Consider the following 19,521-nt stretch of genomic DNA (forward strand, 5'->3'; position numbering starts at 1 on the left):
AGTTTAAGGCTAGATGTCTTGATATTGAGCCCTTTCTCTTTTAAATTCTATTTTCAGAGACATTACTGATGAAAATTCCTAGGCGACAAAGTTTATAAATGTCCCCCAAGACCCTTCAGAGACACCATACACCTAACCCTTAAAAAATACTGTCATTTTCTTCATTTCCTCCGAAAGGTTTGGTATCAATCAGTCTTTTTTACTCTTAATGCATTTAAGATATCTAATGTGGATTAAGCTCCTCTATCCTTGCCTTAAACAAATCCCATTACTCTGTGAGTCTATCCCATTACACAGTGATTACTGAATAGAGCTCAATGTAATTGGACCCGATCGTGTCCTGGTATGTAGAATTATCATCCAGGAAAGTTCGTATTTTTAGTTGTCACCAATATCTGTATTTCTGCTGTATTTTACATTTAACTTTTTCTCTCCAAGTCTACAGAAGGGTTCATTAGCATTTTTGTAAATGGCAGCAAAAATTCTTAATGTTTTAATATCAAGAGTATGACCAGATTTAGGGGAGACTATATCCAAGGATCACTTGGTCACAAGTTTTATAGGAAGATGGGGAGGGACAGGGTAGCACAGTGAACACTGATAGGACTTAAGTGTAGGTGCGTGCAGGCGTGCAAATGAGCACACATGTGTGTGCACATACACACGCTGAAACTTTTTGTATCATCCACGGAAAGTGCCACCTTCTACTCCCCCCCTCCCACCCATGACCTCCATTTCACATCCCTTCTGGAAACCAGAATTACGAATATTTTTATTTTGGGCTAGATCACCATTTTTCAATTCTGAGACAGCCTTGCCACTTTATTTACACTTCAGCAAGAGTGGCAATCTCAAATGGTACTATAAATCATTTGCAAAAGCCCAGACTGCTGTAAGAAGCATTGCAAGTCTCCTAAAAGGGAAAAAATCAGGAGGCTGACAGGAAGCATGATGGGATGGGGAACCTCACCCTAAACTGGTGAAGGCATGACTGTGCTCTTGTCGATGAGCTCTGCCCAAGCTGTTGGCTGCAGAGAATTAACTTTGCCACAAAACTAGACACAAGTGGCTCATTCCATTCCAGCCCTTTAGGAAGAAGTGATACCACTGTTTGCCTTAGAGAAAGGTTAGTCCTGGTACTCCTCTCTTCCCTTAAATTGCCGAGGAAGCATTTCACCTATTCACAGACCCACTGATACTAATCCATTGGCAGACTGGTTGTTGAGCATGAAAACTTTTGCTCTTCTGTGAAACCTAAGAAATTCCATCATTTTCCTAGAACAGTCTTACCTTGAAATGGTATAAAACCACAGCATGGAGTGGTTACGAAGGCTGGCTCTGGAGTCTCACGCATCTGGCTTTGAACTTCTGCTCTTGCCTTATGCTCTTACTATGAACTTGGAAAATTACGTGGCCTTTTGTAGTCTCAGTTCTGCAGTTGGTAAGATGGGGAAAATAAGAACAACCATCTCATTAGGCTGTCATGAACAATAAATTACATAAAGTATCCAGAATTCTTAGGTGAGTACCTGAGACACAATGAACAATTAACTGTTGTAGTTCCTGTTATTACTATGTTTTTAGTAATAAACTATGTTTATGTCTTCAAAGCCCAGTCAAGTTAGGAATAATTTTTAGGTTATAAGATCTTAGATATTTGCTTAGGTCACACTCTGATTCCTTAATAGTCCATCTCAATTAGAGGATCCTCTCATAACTAATGCCCATCAACATTCAGAAGATAGATATTAAAGACTTCAAAAAAGCTCCATTTCCTTGTCATCTTGCTTTTAGATTGGATTCTAATAAAGACTACCTTAACTACAGTCTTCAGTGTAGTTAAGAAACTGTGTGTGGTGAGCCTGGGTGGCTCAGTGGGTTAAGCCTCTGCCTTTGGCTCAGGTCATGATCTCAGAGTCCTGGGATCGAGCCCCGCATTGGGCTCTCTGCTCAGCAGGGAGCCTGCTTTCCCCTCTCTCTCTCTTCCTGCCTCTGCCTACTTGTGCTCTGTCTGTCATATAAATAAATAAAATCTTAAAAAAAATTAACTAAAATAAAAAGGAACTGTGCTGTTTCTTAGCTTATTCGGGTGACAAGGAAGAGAGAAGAAATGACTTAAAAAGTGTCAAAGACTGCCATGGAAAGGGAGGATTGGCACTGAATCTTTGTAAAGGGTAGGAGCAAACAACTGTGGACAGTAGATGACGTTCATAGTCCACAGTATCCAGTTATTATTGATAAAATGTTTGGTTTTCCCCCTGCCTAATAAAGCAGTCTCTAATACACCATCAGTTTCATGTGTCTCTTGAAACTTCAATTAAATTAAAAATAATATTAAAAAAATTTACTTTCTGAGTTCTCAGTAGCTATACTGAAATATTTAATAGTTACATGTAGCTAGTGGCTACCACGTTGGACAGTGAGAATTATGGAACGCTTCTATCATCACACAAAGTACTACTGGACTGTGACTTTCTAGAACACAGAGAAAAAAGGCCAGTTTCTGAGTAGGTGGAGGCTCATGGGCTGATCCTTTTCTCTGTCCAACGGTAATCACACTACCTAGGTCAAGTGCCTTGAAAATGTACCCCTCCTCAAATTTGGAAGACTAATCTATTTTTGACCCAACCATTGGAACTTGGACTAGCCTGGAAGGGAATTTATTAGATTTGGAAAATGTCAGGGAAATGGGCTTCAAAAGGGTGATTCTGTCCAGAATAACTTCAACTGAGATGGGTCACCTGTTTCCTGGTGGTGCGAGAGGTGGGACCCATGTTGTCAGCCCCACCAAATGGAGGTGGGGACACCATACTGAATAAATCAACATTAACAGGTGAGATAATCCTATTAGGGGTCACCTTGAGCAGGCACCAGCACCCAAATGATTTCTTTAATATCATGATTTACTATTAATATCATAATAGCATGATTTACTTCATATTAGTACTAGTAGTACTAGACACAATGAATAATAATGATCGAATTCAGTTTCCACATGAACAAGAATATTATCTCCATTTTGAGGAACTGTGATACTGTGTTTTGTAACACAAAATTGCCTAAATTTGGATATTTGGAATTGACATAGATATTGAAATCCAGGTCTTCTAATAACAAATCCTAGGTTCCCCACCCCCGCCCATAAACTAGAACACGCTGGAGCTTTGATAATATAAAGTAACTGGTATCTTTGCCAGTGAGATCAGAGAGTTGATTTTCCTCTTGGACTAATCATTTACCTTTTATTAGCTTGAACATCCCATCCACACACGGAGACACAATTCTAATAAGAATGTCACAAATGTAATATAACTTTATTTTATTTTTTCAAACTTGGGTGCTATGGGTGTCAAGCCAAAGTGTGTTTGTCCTATTATTTCTCAAAAGCTCACCTGGCATATGCCAATCAGGTAATTGCTTGTGCAAACGGATCATTAGATGCACAATTACCTCATTTGAAACACAAATTCAGGGCTGAGTGGAAACAATCCCTGTATGTGCAATTTTGTGAGTGTACTCATCATTACACCCAATATGGAAAAATTAGCCCTTAAATTCTTTTCCCACCTATGGCTTTCTGTTTCCTTTCCTGATGATATTCATTAAAATCAAACAAACATGATGTGTTTCCTGGACATAAACAATTAGTCACTTTCCATCATGGCTTCTTGAGTAAACATGTACATAAAACCGAGTTGTGTATGCACACGTCACCTCGTTCTAGCCAAGCTGGGTAGTTCTCCCTTTACCTCAGGCTCCCGCTGACATTCTATTTCATAACTGTTTGCATGGAAATGATGAAGGCTTTATTTTATTTTATTTTATTTTTTCTTTCCAAATACATTTGGCAAAATCTTCCAAGCTGTCTCCTTTATGGCAGAATATTGTCCCTGGCCCATTTATATGCTAATTACTGAAGTGTTACCTTTTACTGACAAGTATTTACATGTTAATTAACTTGGGGAGGAGGGTTAGAAATACTAGTTTGCCCTGTTTAAAGTGATAAAGGGGCTGCTCTTTCCTTTCAAGAAGAGAACAAAGACAGTATCATAAAAGGAAATTATTTAATTACCTCCTCCTAAGAATTAGAAATATGTTTTCCAACCTTTCTCTCTGCAGAGGAATTCTCCAGATTGTGACCCGAGGTACAACAGGAGCAGGGAGTGAACGTTCTTCCATTTAACCTGAGTTCCACGTGAACACATCTGATGTGCCGAAACTAGGTCAGTGATAGTGAAGAAGAAAAACAAAAGGAAGGAACAGAAAAGCAGGCTTGGAAAGGGTTTACCTTTCATTGAAAATACACAAGGAGAATAAACTGATTCCAGGAAAACCTCTGCAAATGAAGGAGAAACAGTCTCCAGAGCTCTTTCTTGATCTCCCTGGTGTGTGTGCAAGCCATCCCCGAAGCAGGGGGAGGAGGTGGGTTGTGATAAAGATGTCAGGTGAAGATACTGGGGCCAGTGCAAGAGATGAGCAGTGTAGAGTCCGAAACGGTAAAAGAACTAAAGCAAAGAGCACTTTTAATATAACGAACAAAAGAAATCTTTTCTGTAAAGAGCAGGTGATCAAACAAGAGTGTTAAAAGATAAACTGAGGATTATTAAAATTTTTAAGTGTATATTTGAGCCAAAGTCCACAGGAATAGGGAGGTGCCAAACCCGAAGTGGTTAGGAACATTCCCCTGAGAACTCAGGGAGTCACTTTCAAAGACAAGAGGAGGAAGAAAAGCAAGGAAATGATTTCATTGGTTATGGCTAAATGAGATGCATTATTTAGGATAGTCTAGTTGGCTGTGACCCCTTATCCCTAAGGTTTCATTATAGACTTAGGTTCTGGTTTCCTTATGCCTCCTGGTTGCTTTGTTTAATTTAATAGGATCAAGAAGTAGAAAGACATAGAAAGTCAACATGGGGGAGATCAGCTGGGGGAGACATCATTTTGTAATGATCAGTACTTGTAGTCTCTGTCTTATAAACTCATAAACATCCAAGTTTGCTGGACATTCATGGAATTTTTTGAAATGTTCAGTTTCAGCTAGCACCCAGGATTGATGTGGAGAACAAAGGCAAAAGAAATATAGAAAATTAAACTTCCTTACAACTTACAGCCCATTGACAAGTACTTGAGACAGGCAGGGTGACCTTCTTCCTGGAACTCAACTGCCTCAATGTTAATACTTTGCTAAAGGCGAAAGGTAACTTCATCTGGATATTAGCCCAACCTCCAAGATCCTGTAGGTCTTCTTTAATGTATAAAAATCCCTTTGGAAAATTCCTTTATCTCTACCCTCCTCACCCCCAAGATAACGTGAGCAATCATCCTCCAAACATATGGCCCACTGATATACATCTAAAGGGTCTCACGACTAAGGTTTACTAGACAGTAGTAAATGACCTCTCAAGGTCCCAGAAACTCCATTCCAAATTCCTTAGAGACTTACAACTTCAAGGTATATAATCGGTCACTTATGACCCTGATGCAGTTCTTTCTGCCCACAGGTCCTGTCCCCATGCTTTAATAAACCACATTTTTTGCACTAAAGATGTCTCAAGAACTCTTTCTTGATTTTTTTCATCATGGACCCCAAACAACATTTCATATCAGGATTACTTATCTTCTTCATCTTCTGGATGGTAGCTCCAAACTCAGGCAGCAAATCCTAGAGATTTTATCTCCTCGTTGTCTTTAAAATATGTGTAGTCCCTGTTCTCCAACTCTGCTACCTTTTTAGATCCTCCTCACTTACTTTCTCAATATCCTTAAAAAAGATATTTGCTCTTACCAGTTCCAGCTGACTTGGTCTCCAAATTCATCTTTCATACTTCAACCAGAGTGATTCACTGATTCTTGAGTTCACTGATTTATGTATTTACCAACCATTTATTGGGAATTTTTCATATTACAAGCTCAGTGCTAGTTATATTTTATGTGGCTTCTTCCTCTAAGTTGATTCGATACATGAGTTACATACCTCTTCACCTGTTAATTGGTAACCATTTTCATAAAATGTTAGAAAATATGCTGTTAGCTGTGAACTTTGGTTTTGAGTTACTTCATGTGTTTAATTCAATGGAGAAGATGGAAATGTTTTTTGAATTTTCTTTAAATTGAAGTATTAAAGTTTACACCATTCTTCTCTAAAACATAGCTCTATCTTACTGTTAGAGGTTTCTTTAGTGAGACTACTGCTCAGGAGAAATGGAAAAATAGAAAGCTGCATACCATCCTTCTCAAACTTCTCTCTGGTGAATGATGTAAAAATGGTGAGGTCAGTTTGGGGAGGGAAGTAGGGATTTGTGTACATTAATGCATAGAGGAAGAGAACTAGGTGAACAAATGGTAAGCTCAAGGAATGGTGTGTCGGGGGAAGTGGATGGTAGAGGGAGAAACAAGGCAGGCTATAAAGAGAGAAAAAAGACCAAAGAGTTCTGATTTCAAAACCGAGATGTAGTCCCTGATATAGAACATGAAGAAATACAGAGTAAATGTTTTACTCAAAACTCAAAATTTTGCTCAAAATTATGTTCTGGTAATAGAGATAACTTTGCAACTAAAGGTGATAGGTTCTCTTTGAAAGATTCTTAGCTATAATAAGGAAATGTGGTGAGCTAATAGGGTTTTAATTGTAAAACTAAGCAGTGTATGAAATCTCAAACTTCTGATCAAACAAGATAGAGTTTATATCAGTATTTGGTAGAAAGAAAGAAATTTTCTGATTGTATTTCACACAGCAGAGTATTATTGCCCTGTTGACTTTTTTTTTTTTAATTCCTTTCACATTCTGTTTTATCTTAAGCCAAAAGAGGAAATAGAGTTTGAGTGCAAAAACTTGGAAAGATAATTAGGGCCTTTCCTCCAACTGGCTGGCTGTGAGCAGGCAGTGAGTGCTTTTTCTCTAGGAAGTAGCAATCTGTAAGAGAAAAAAGACCAAATGTTTTTCATTTTCTGTTTTGTGCCAAATGTAGCTCTAGTTCTAGCAGTATTTACACTTCAAAAGGGCTCTTGTCTAGACACAGGTATTCATGGTGAGATGATATAACCATCCTACCCAAGCCTGGTGGAAAGCCATGGGTAGAGAAAGATTAAACAGTCATTGGCCATGGTTAAAATTTAGTGAGAATGACATGTTGAAAAAGTATATTCATATATTTATTCAATAAATACTTGATGACATATTAGGTATTAGTGACACAGGGCAGACTCTGTCCTTGGTGATGCAAATGCACTGATGAACCAAATCATCCACCTTCATGGAGATACACAGGCTGTTGGAACTATAATTACTTGTTTGTTTGTTTTTAAGATCTTTATCAATGTATCTTTCAATTCAAGAGTAATTCACTGATTCTTGAGTTCACTGATTTATGTATTTACCAACCATTTATTGGGAATTTTTCATATTACAAGCTCAGTGCTAGATATATTTTATGTGGCTTCTTCCTCTAAGATATTTGAGTTGATTTGATTTGATACATGAGTTACATACCTCTTCACCTGTTAATTGGTAACCATTTCATAAAATGTTAGACAATATGCTGTTATTTTATAATAACAACATATTTTATAATAAATAGAAATTATTACTAGTTACTTGCTCTGTTGGGAAGACAGTAATTGTTCATTTAATAAGGGGTAGAAAAGCTCTCTGGTCCCCAAAGCCCTAATGAAGCCACATCTCTCAGTATGCATTTGCTAGATGTATATTCTTATTACAAACAATATATCAAGGAGAAAATGAGCAAATTCATTTATATTCTGCTTAGGAACCCAAATCTAACAGGTAAGACTAAACATGGGAACAGACTCTTAGGGAAAGTTCTATATTAAAAAAGAATAAAATTCCTAGAACACCTGATATTTTGTGAACATTCCCTCATGACCCACACATACACAAATAGCACATTGCAATCTTCTCATTCACTGTTCATATTTACTTGAAAAATTAAATATAAAAAGAAAAAAATTGTTAATTTTTTCTGAACCTTCAGAGGCTTTTGAATACAAAGGACAGAAAACAGTTTGCAGTGTGTCTTGTCAACAACTATAGTAATTATTTGGTATGATAAAGATGCTGTAAGATGTGAAATAAACAAACAATTGTCCTAATTTTCAGTAAACATTATTATTTTGGGGTCTCTGTTTCTCAAAGTCTTCTATTGTTCAAAATTTTATCCCTCTCTCCTTTTGAATACCAGAGCTAATGACTGAAGTGCTCATGACAGAATTTTCCTTTTATGTAGCCTTCTCAAACCCCACCGTTCACATCCACTTGAAACACACATAATTATAAAAGATGAGAGCCCAATTATTATCTTCTCTCCACCCCCTATCCTCACAGGTGCCTGGCTACTTCAAGAGTGCGAGCTAATCACAGGGAAGATTCATTCTCTGTTCAGCTGCCTCATTTGATCAACTCAAGACTGAGTCCGACAAAAGTGGTGTATCTAATGAAACTAATTTTCATTTTCTTTCCGTAGTTTATTAAAAAAAAAAACACAAACTAAGGATGTGAAAGGACAAAAGAGATAGTGAAGAACGTTAGTTAAAAAAATAATTTTCTCTGACCTTTTATTTTCTTCTTTTCCTCAGTTATTGTGCTCCCCCACTCCCCATTCTCTGAACCTTGTCTTCTGCTTTTCTCCATTATGAGGAGGGAATTAAAAAATTTTAAAAACGCATGGCCCAAGTGCTGAGATGACCTGATAGGGCTCCAGGTTTTCAGCTCTAGCAGGGATCAGAATGCTATGCTCTGTCTAGGAGGCAGACATTGGCAATGTGCTCCCAGAAATCCAGGGGAGCCTTTGCATAAAGACAAACGGAGGGAAGCAAAGTTAGAATATGTGTGTGTGTCTATAAATTTATATAATTGGATATTTTTGCTTCACATATAATAATTATACATTGCCGCTAATTTTTCCTCTTAAAGGCTGCTATTATGTTATTCAAAATGCAATGCCTAGTAAAGCTGCAATTCACCTAATTCACCTGTTTTGTTTACTGTAACACAAAAGAGAAAAAATTGAGTAAGCCTTCTCTCCTTTAACACCAGAATCAAAGGGAATTTGGAAAGAAAACGAAGACCTTGTGCCAGATAGCTTTTAATTGCAAGTAATGGAAAATCTGAGTCCAGCTGACTTTTAAAAAGGCAGGGCAAGGGTGGGGGAGCGGATGTCTTATATAACGAAGAAGTCCTGAAATAGGGGAAGATTAATCTCATGAATCAACAATGACCCCCAAATAACACATTTTCCCCCCTTCTCTCCTGTCTTCTGTAATCATAAACCGGCCGCCCGCACCTAGTGGGAACTATTTGTTCCTTATTCACGTCCAGCAGGAAAATACAGCATCTACCAGAAATTCTCCTGAGGGATCAAGTAAACCTGTTAACATAAGCCCTTAGCAAATGTATCCAAGTGTCTGATTGGTCCAAATGCTCACGTTCTCTGAACAAATCACCATGGCATAGAGGATGAAACCTGAGTGCTGATTGGCTGAGCCAATCAGGACCTGCACACGGAGGTGGAGGCGGGATCAGTGCACGTGCTAGAAGGTTGAGATACTCATGCCTGAATGTTGAAAAAGCCAAGCAAAAGGGTGAATGGACTCTGGGAGATTCAAAACAGAATATACCCCTCTCAGAGTTGACAATTACACAACTCGGGCAATTCTCAAAATGTCACTCATGAAGTGATGAGTAGTGATGCAGTAAGCATTAATTCAATAATACTTAAAAAATCTAGTAAAATGAGTTTTACATACGTAAGATGAATTTTTGCAGAAGGTGAGTTTTACATATGCACGGTGAATGTCATACACACACACACACACACACACACACAGTATTCTGTGTATTATGGTGTTTTTTGAGATCTTAAAAAACCTTTCTGACTAGGGAGAGACTGGTCCTCCCTGAACAGCCAATTCTTAGAAAAACCAAAGCATGCCCTCCATTAGCTGACTAACAATTTACAGTCACACCTCATCTGTCTGGCCCACACACCATAGGAGGGAATAGTCCTCTGCCTTAATCATTCCAGTGCCAGGTACTGGCACCTAGGGACCACTCCTATAGTTTACAGCTTCTTGAAATATTCAAACTAGACAGTCTTCATCTGTTTCTCTGCCCTACTGGTCTTTCCCTCAAAAACCCTAATAAAGTCTCTAGCTTCAGCTTTCCCCTTGCTTCTGTCACCTGACCAAAACCTGATGCTTCCCCTTTGAGCCTGCTGGGCATGGAGGCATCCCTTTCCAGACCTGTGACTACAAATACCGTTTTCCTTAGCCTCTCCTGGTTGCATTTGACTGACCATCTCCTAAGAAAACACGGAATAGTGGATTAATAGACAGGTTTTATATCTCAAAAAGAATAGACATTCAGGTACATGAGAATTACATCTTACTCACTTAACCACAAATTATGTAATGACTAGTCTTGCCATCCCCATAATGAAGATTCGTCTGTGGGTATGAGGTGCCCAGGAGGGACTGAGGATAGCAAGACTGGCAGGGCCTATTGCCCACGTTATAGCTCTCGAGGTATACTAATATAGACCTACAATGGAGCTGACTTTAACACAACAGAGGTCCCCTTTTGAAATCAGAGAGAAAGTTCTAGATATTGGAGATGTCAAAAGATCTTAAACTTAAACAATGATTTCCTCATTGTGGTAATGAGAAGAGTGTGTGAATCTTACTCTACAAATCTGAAGATAGGAGAACAACCACATTCCTCTATTTTCTTTGAAGCAAACTAAATCCTCTTTCTTCTGTGATGATAATGTCCTCTTAGATACTAGAAGATTTGTCATTCTCATGTTCTTCTCCTTCTCTTCCTTTCTTCTACCTTCACCTCTATCTCCTTCCCACAACCATAGTTTCTTCAAATTGTTCAGTCTTCCAGAATTCATATCCCAGTAAATTTTATATTACACTTTGAAATAAAGACCTTCAATGCAGTAATAGAGTATAAGAACCTAGCTACTTCATTCAACAGGAAAGGAGGAAATGCAAGGAGAACAAAACACAAATTAATAATTCAAATCATACTGCTACATATTACCTGGGGATAATACTCTCAGAACAGTTACAAGTTTCAAGTTTCCTGTAATTTGATATTGTCCCACTCCCCACTACATCCCCCCCCCCACACACACACTAGATTAGGTTGTCAAGGGAAAGTGCGCAAAATTCTTCCCTGGTGATTTTAATGATAAGCCTGACCACTTCCTGTCCTGGATAGTTTAGGAAATGCTTTCAGTTCCTCAAATTCTTCTGTTTCTGTCAGCCTGTAGACCTTTATATACGCCCACCACACTATGTGAGGAGTGCTTCCCCAACTACCCTGTCCTGTCTTTATCTCATCAATGATCCCAGCACATTCTGTGCTTTTCCTTTTGAGCACATAGAGTTTGCAAATATAATTTGTATAAGACATCATTAATCTGTCCGCCCTCCCTGCTAGACAATCAGATTCATGTGGCCCATGACTATATTCTATCTCAGATTTCAGCGCAGTGCCTGTTAGAAAATAAGTGTTACATAAATGTTTGTCAAACAAATGAATGTCTCACCTGGTAGAAAGAAAATGGCTTAGAAAGAAAAAGGGAAAAAAATTTTTTTTGGTGTGCCTAGCGCTATGCCACACGTATTATTCTCACAGTGACTTGAAATGGTGGATGGCACCATCTCCATCTTGCAGGTGAGAAAACTGAAGCTTCACAGATTGCTTATTGGTTGAGCTCACAGTTAGTGGTACCGAGCAAATCTGGCTTCAGCCCTTAGCATGTTCTTCCCCCGTCCTGTGATGTGTGTGTTCCATCCACAACCCCTAGGGCACTGAAAGTGAAGAATGGGAAATATTATTTTTCCTCCTTAGAAGGAATAGACAGAAAAGGAATCCCTCGAATAAAAAGAAATAAGGGAAGAGACACTTAAACGAGTACTGAAAATCTAAAGAGGGGTGTGTCTCTTTTTTCCCCCGCAGACCTGCTGTGTGGCCCCTTCCTTCCCCTGGACCAGAAACCAGCCATGAATACTGAGCAGGAAGTTCAAGGTTCTGCGATGGCCGGTGTGGTTATTTCCGCAGTCAGAGGGCATTCCCTGTGTAGACACTCCGAACTCAACCAGAGGTTTACTTTCAGTCCATGAAAGTCATTTTATTGCGGTGGCTTTTCTCCACGCGTGCCCGGTAGAAAGGAGAGTGTACTGAGAGAGGTGCAGGGCCGCCGCTGGGCATGCCGCCCAAGGAGGGGGATTTCCGGCTCGTGTGCACGTGGGCATTCACTGGCCCCCGCCGCGCCACCCCAGCGCTTGTGCAAAGTTCTCCCTACTTGAGGTCTGCTTCAGCCTTCCCTGCAAACAAAAGGACCGTTTTTAGCCGGGTGCCCTTGTCAGCTGTTTCTCTAAGAATAGGGTCTTTGATAACATCCAGAAAAAAAGTAATTGTGCCACCGCCCCTGCTTCATTTACATAACTGAGATTGATGAGAAGGGAAGGAAAGTGTTTACAGTGCAGGAAGATAGGAATTTCGGGATTAAGTAGGAAGCAAACCGAAATGAGCTGTCTGGGGTAATTATGAAACACATACTTCATATGTTTTCATTAGATATTGCTATTATACTACACAAGGCAAAGGAGTTTGATTAAGCTACAGTTCAGTATATAAATGTATGCATAAATTACAGGGAAGGCAGTTACTTCATTACATTTCAAGAACTCTTCAGGGACATTAAATAAGTAGAAACTTAGTCATTAGGGATACTTCATTGGAATCACACCATGGTCAAGCAAAGAGTGTGGAGGCACGAAACAGGTGACCAGGGTGCCCACAAGGCAGAGCCCCAAAAAACTGGATGATCATGGCTTAAAAAAATAAAAGCCAAGGTGGCAATATAGTACACAATATGAGAAACCATGAGAACTTTGTAGCTAGCGTTGATATCTGTTGAGAAATAATATTCTTAAAATAATCTTTACCTAAATTATATAAAATACTTTACCAATACCCACCTGTTTCATGTATGCTAGTTGGACCTTCTTAATAGCCCAAGACAGAAAGAATGGCATCTCCTTGTGCCAGGACACCTTTGAGAAAGGGTTGGTGAGCTACTGTTATTCCTCAGGTAGCCAAGAGTGATGGTTTTTGTTTCATCTTCCCTGGATACTTCTTTGTCCATGAACCACATCCTCCTTTGGTCCTTCGGGGGCCCTGCCTGAGTCTTATCTTGGAAAAGAGTCGAAGGAAAAATGGGTTTCTTCTGACCACCGTCATAAGCTTCTCTCTCCTCCTCAAACACTTATTGCTAAACATTTTCCTTAGTCCGCTGCTGTATCAAATTGAACTGATTTATTATATTCACTCAACAAATATTCCTTCTGCAAATATTTGCCTGTTATGTGAAAGAGCACTTTACTTTCCTAGGGCTGCTGTACCAAATTATCACAGACTTCCTAGTTGAAGACAAAGTAATTTATTGTCTCATAGTTCTGGAGGCCAAAATCAAGGTGTTGGCAGGTTGGTTCCTTTTGGAAGATGTGAGGACCAAACTGTCTCGTGGCTTGCTCATAGCTGCTGGTGGTTGATGACAATCCTTGGCTTACAGACAACTCTGCCTCTGTCTTTACAGTCCTTTCTTCTTTATGTCCTGTTCTTCTCTGTTTTCCATGCCTTAAAAAGATATTCTCACTGGGTTTAGGGCCCAATGTAATCCAGTATGATCTCATCTTGAACCATGTCAATTATTTCTGCCAGGGACACTTCCTCCAAGTAATGTCATATTCTGAGGTTTTGGATGTACATGAATTTTTGGGAAACATCATTAAATCCACTACCCAGATTCATTTGGAGTTGGCTTGGGAAATTATCAGAGTTTTAGAGATCACAGTTTAGAGCTTATTTAATGTCCCACAGAGGTCTAACATGTTAGCTATCACATGAAGGAAGTCCTGATTGATGCTCAAGAGGTTTGGCCAAATCCTCAGAGCAACGTCTTCAGACTGTGTCCAGCGGATTCTAGGTTTCGGATGAGGCATCTAGGGATAGACCTAGGACAGTTTGGGAGCCTCTATATAAATGATATTTTAGCTGGAGCAGCTGGACTTTTTCCTGTTTTATATATTGTGGTTTCATGTAGGAATTCATTTGTAAAAGAGGATCCACTTCAGCAAGGATTAAAAATCAGTGGCCAAGAATTCCATAGCCCCAAACACATATTTTTTTTTCTTCAAAAGTGTGATTTCAAGTAGGGAAGCACATTATAGATTTCTAAATATGGCCCCAAATTAACTCCATCACCTCCTGAGTATCCGAAGGATGGTTCACTGGCTGCTGGTAAGTTTCAAGAAAAGAGATGGTTGTCAGGGGTGGTCTAGACCATAAGGTGCTACTTGGATGGGGGACCTCTTTTCACCACTCTTTTGAAACCAGCAGCTTCAAATAGGTTTGTAGATTATATTCTGAGAACAGAGCAAAGCATTTCATAAAGGCTTCTCCCTGAATGCTGAGGAAGTGAATGTTCCCAGCTTAGAGTGAGGCTCATTCATTGCCTTCATACTGGCAACTGGCTAGTAAGCATGAATAGTATTGGGTTGAGAGAAGTAGACTCATGTCGAGGTACAGTGGTGATTATTCAGGGAGTTGGGGAAAGCTTCTTTAACTCACATTCAGGCTTCTAAGCCCTTCAGCACCCCCAGAGCAGTGAGATTGTTGAAATTACAGAGGCTTTCTGGACTCTCACATCTGTTTATGAATAACCCCAAACCCTAAGCTAAGCAAATCTATTTAACTCAATGTAATTATAAATATGAGCCTTTATTATTCAAATGACTTCTTCATATGCCAGGAAAACCACCTTGCAAAGCTTATTAGGAACCACAGAACAAAAATCTTTGTTCGCGGAAATGGCAGATGTCTTAAAGCAAAACAAAGCAAAATAATAATAAAATACCCAACCTCCCCCAAATGGCAGCTTTTTATGCTAGATGAAGAATAGATATTTGACCTCCAAACCAGTGAGATGTCTGGAAGGGAAATAATGGTTGTTTGGCCACTTGCTGCTTCATCTTGATTAATAGGCTTCTACTTCTGTTGTTTGGGATGCTCATTATGAAGCATTTCCTCTGAGATCATATGGAGTCAACTCTGAAGGTCCCTTTCCTCCCTATCCCACCATTACTACCAAATAAAGAGTAATTCTAAGTTTTACATTCTCTGACATTACTTTGATCTTAAGGGCATGATGGATTCTCATTCTGTAGTTTCTAATTAATTTTGTTGCCTCAATTTAAATTTGTTTCTTTGGAGATGGGATTGGAAAAGGGGGGAGGGGTAAAGTGCATGTTTTCATCAAAGCATTCTCTGTTTAGAATATTTCAACCCCGGGCATGGGTGGTTTGGTCAAGGGGCTGAGTCTCAGCATGATGGTACAGAGATGAGGGCTTGTTTCAAAAAGTGGGGTGCTGGTCTTCAGAGAGAGTCCGGGTAACTGGTAAAAGGCACAGGTTCTGGGCAAATTCAGCTTTCACTTACCTGGCAATATAGGCTCTCAGTAGTGAAAATTATACAGATCTACATGTGAGGTATTTGGACCTGCCCCTGGCACTTCATAAATGTTAGGTATGAAACAAGGCAGACAGGGCACTTTCTCACCATCTCCATGATCAATCAACCAATCAACTGGTTAATTTCAGATCCTGCATGAAATACATAAGGAACAGGAAAGGGGCAAAAACCCAGTTAGAGAAAACAATTTGACATGAGAAGGTTAGAAGGAAAGAGCATAGTTGCTGGAGTATAGGTGGGAGGCCAGAGGGCAGGAGATTAGGTCAGGGTGGCAGGTGGGCCCACATCATAGGGGCCTTGCAGTCCATGTAAGGGAGTTAGATTCTCCCCAAATGTAATGAGCATCCACTGGAAATGACATTATGAAATTTATGCTTTAAAAAGGTCCTTTGTTTATTGTGTGGATTACGAGCTCGAGAGAGGCAGAAACAGAAGCAGGAAGGCCAGTTAGGGGGTCAGTGTCATGGGAAGAACACAGAGTTTACAGCTGGAAAATCTATGTTTGACAGCAGTGTGATCATGGGTAAGCTTTCTGAGACTTGCTTTTCTCATTCACAAACATGGGAAACAGTCGTAGCTACATTGCAGGGCTGTTATGAGGATGAAATGAGATAACATATTTGGGAATATTTGGTGAAATATAAACAATAAACAAAAACTGGTACTTAAAAATACTTCTTTGACTATTACCTGAAACTGTATTTTTCAATATGGTTCTCAGACCATTTGCATCAGAATCATCTGAGGCCCTGATTAAAAGTACAAAGGTTTTGCTCAGTCTTCTAAATTTCTGCCCACTTTCTCTGATCACTGGAGCTATTGTGACTAAGGCATTGCTGTGTAGTGATGAAGAGTTTTCAGACTGGGGCAGGACAGCCCATTTTCAAATGCTGGTTCTGCCTGGACAGTTTTCTTTACCCCTCTGTGCCTCAATTGCATCATCTGTAATATGGGAATGTTTAATTGGAGCACTTTTGAAATTCATTTTGAAAGGGCAAGTGAATTTGTGCTTATAAAGGGCTTAGAAGAGAGATCAACTTGTGGTAATCACCAAGTGAATGTTAGCCATTGTTACTGTCCCAAAAGGGTCTCATGGGGAGCAGATGTTAGTGTTGGTCACAGCCATTCAAGACTAACCTTTTGACATGAAAAGACCTTCTTTGTGAGGGGCTGACAGTCTTGCAGGAGTGACAGACATACAAGTATATCGATACATGATTATGTCATAATTGGCACAATAAACCTTAAAAGAAAGAACTATAGATAATAGAAAATTCATGCCGGTGACTTTGGGTTTTAATGAGCATTCCATGCTGATCTCTGTCTCTCTCTCTCTTTTTTTTTAAAAATTAGGACTAGTTTAGTATTTTTCTATCTTTAGAACTGTTAAACCTGGCTACCTTAAATGCCATTTAAAATACTATTTAAATAGTTGATTCTGAGAAATGAGCCTTGCAGAGGAAAAAGAATTGCAAAAGCTTTATTCCCTTTACTTTTCTCATAGTCTCCTCCTGGTCTGTGTTCAAGTAAACATGTATATTTATAGCTGACTGAATAAGCTTGCTTCAGCTTTAAAGAATTCAGTGCAGCCTGGCTTTGGACGTGGAAACACTGAGAGAGCTAAAAGCACGAGTATCAAGACGAGAATCAAATGAAGTCTTGGATAAAGGATCTTTGAGTTTTTACTTTGGGTGTGGACGTTCTAATTTGGTGTTGGCTCTTTGATGTATTCCATGAAATAATTTATTAAGTTTCCAGGAGGCATGGCATACACAAAAATACAGTATAGGTATCAAGTGGGCTATGGTGGGGCAAGGCCCCTGAATACTGTAGACATTTAGAAGAGGAAAAGAGTTAGGAACAGCTTCATGAAGGATGTGGTCCTCGAGCTGGGCCTGGGAGAAAGTTTAAGAAAAAACCATATTTGATAAAGAGATGCTCTAGTATTTGGTAAGTATAGCGTACCTAACCAAGGAAAACTATTTTCCATTATAAGACCCATTATGTAATGAGAGAACATTTTTGAAATTATAACATATTTCTGGAACTGATTCTTTCTTGGACAAACCATATTTTGTGCTTATTATTACTTACTTTTTAGGTTTTACAGGGACGACAACATTGGCGTCAGGAGTGTGGGCTCCTGCATATTGCTTGGGGATGAAATATAGGCTCCACTCTGTCAGTGGCACTTAGGTAGGTTAACTTTCTTAATTCTCATTTTTTTTCTAACTTTCAAAATGAGAGTAATAATAGTCCTTACTTCATGATTTTTTTTTTTTTTTTTTTTTTACTGTGAGCATATTGATGGCATATTTAGACCTAGGATTTGTAAAATTTGTGTTCAAGTAAATACAAATGTTTTCTTTATATTTAAGAGCTCCACTCAGGAGAAGAAGTAGATTACATTTTTTAAAAATACCACCAACATAAAATTGAATGTCAGGTAAGTAAATGGCTTCATAGATTTACCGCCACGCCAGAAATAATATGAGAAGGGCTTCCCATTCTATAATGCCATATTTTCCTCCCAAATGTGGTTCATGGCTAGCTAGATCATGTCCACCTCTTCGCTGCCAATTAATCCTTGCTTAGTCTTGTTTCCATCCACATTTACTGTGAAAGGCTCTCAGAAGTCAACAGTGCCCTTTGAAAAACCAAGTGGTTTTTGACCTTGTATCACACTTGACATAATTGTTCATTCCGTCCCTGAAACGGACTCTGATGTAGGCTTCCTTGATGTGGCACAATTGGTCCATGGACTTTTTCTGTCTTTTTTTTTTTTTTTCTGCAGTCTGCCTCACTGTAATTTAATCAATAACTTTAATGTTCACTTTTAAAAAACTGAACTAGATCTATTTAATCATTAGGAAAAAACTAATGCTAATACTATAGCAGAAAAACTACTATCAGTTGCCATAAACAGAAGATGGATATTAAGATAAATAAGATTTGAACAAAGCAGATTCTTAAATTCTAGATACATTTCTGCTAAAAAACTTTGATCCTGAAATCCTCACCCTTTTAATTACAGAAGGAGGCTAATGATTCTCAAAGAGGTGTTTCAACTCTTAGTGCCTAATGGAAACTTTCTCCTTAATGTGATCCCAAAGATGGGAATAGTGTTCTCTCCATATGGCTAAATGTTACACAAGATCACGTCTGTGTACTTTTAAAATAATATTTTAACCACTAATCATCCTGGCCTCACACTTCAGAAAACACAAGCATATAGAATGGAACACAAATCCCTCAGCTTGGTGTGGAGGCCATAAGCAGCTCTCAATTCTTTCCTAGAGCATTGCTATTATCCTTCTGCATACACCCTGTCCTGCGGAGAAGTTGAACGACTCCCCCTTCCTACACATACCTATAACTTTCCATATCTTGCTCATTCTTACATATTCTGCTTAAAATGTTACCTCAAATGTTCCATTCTCTACCTACTCTCTTGAAGCCCTTCTTGATTTCCTAATTTGAAGTATTTACTTTTTCAAGGATTCAAAAATTTATGCTTCCCTTGGGCTACCTCATCATTAAACTTATCATTCAATATTGTAATTATTGTCTGCATTTTTCTCTGGTTGGGGAGGCTGCATTCCTTAAGGACTTACTTATATTTATTCATTCCCCAGCAACTAGCAGATGGACTAGTACACAGTAGGCACTTAGAAAATATCTGTAGAATTGCATAATTGGGTTGGGTTTCAGTGAGTCTGTCATATAGTAATCAACTGTGGGTGGTATGATAGAAAGGAAAAAGTTACCTTGGAATCAGGATATCTGAATTTTCACTGTGAAATTGTGTGTCAATAGACAATAGTTTCTCTGACCGTTCATGATAATATCACAACTGTCTCTGTTTAGATAGAGGAAGAAAAGTTTAGGGACGGGGTATCTGAAAGGACTGGAAAGAATGCCACTGAGGGAGGAAGGAAGACTGTATGGAGTTCCAAAGG

The sequence above is a fragment of the Meles meles genome, chromosome 1 (assembly GCF_922984935.1).
Source record: "Meles meles chromosome 1, mMelMel3.1 paternal haplotype, whole genome shotgun sequence".
Lineage (NCBI taxonomy): Eukaryota > Metazoa > Chordata > Mammalia > Carnivora > Mustelidae > Meles > Meles meles.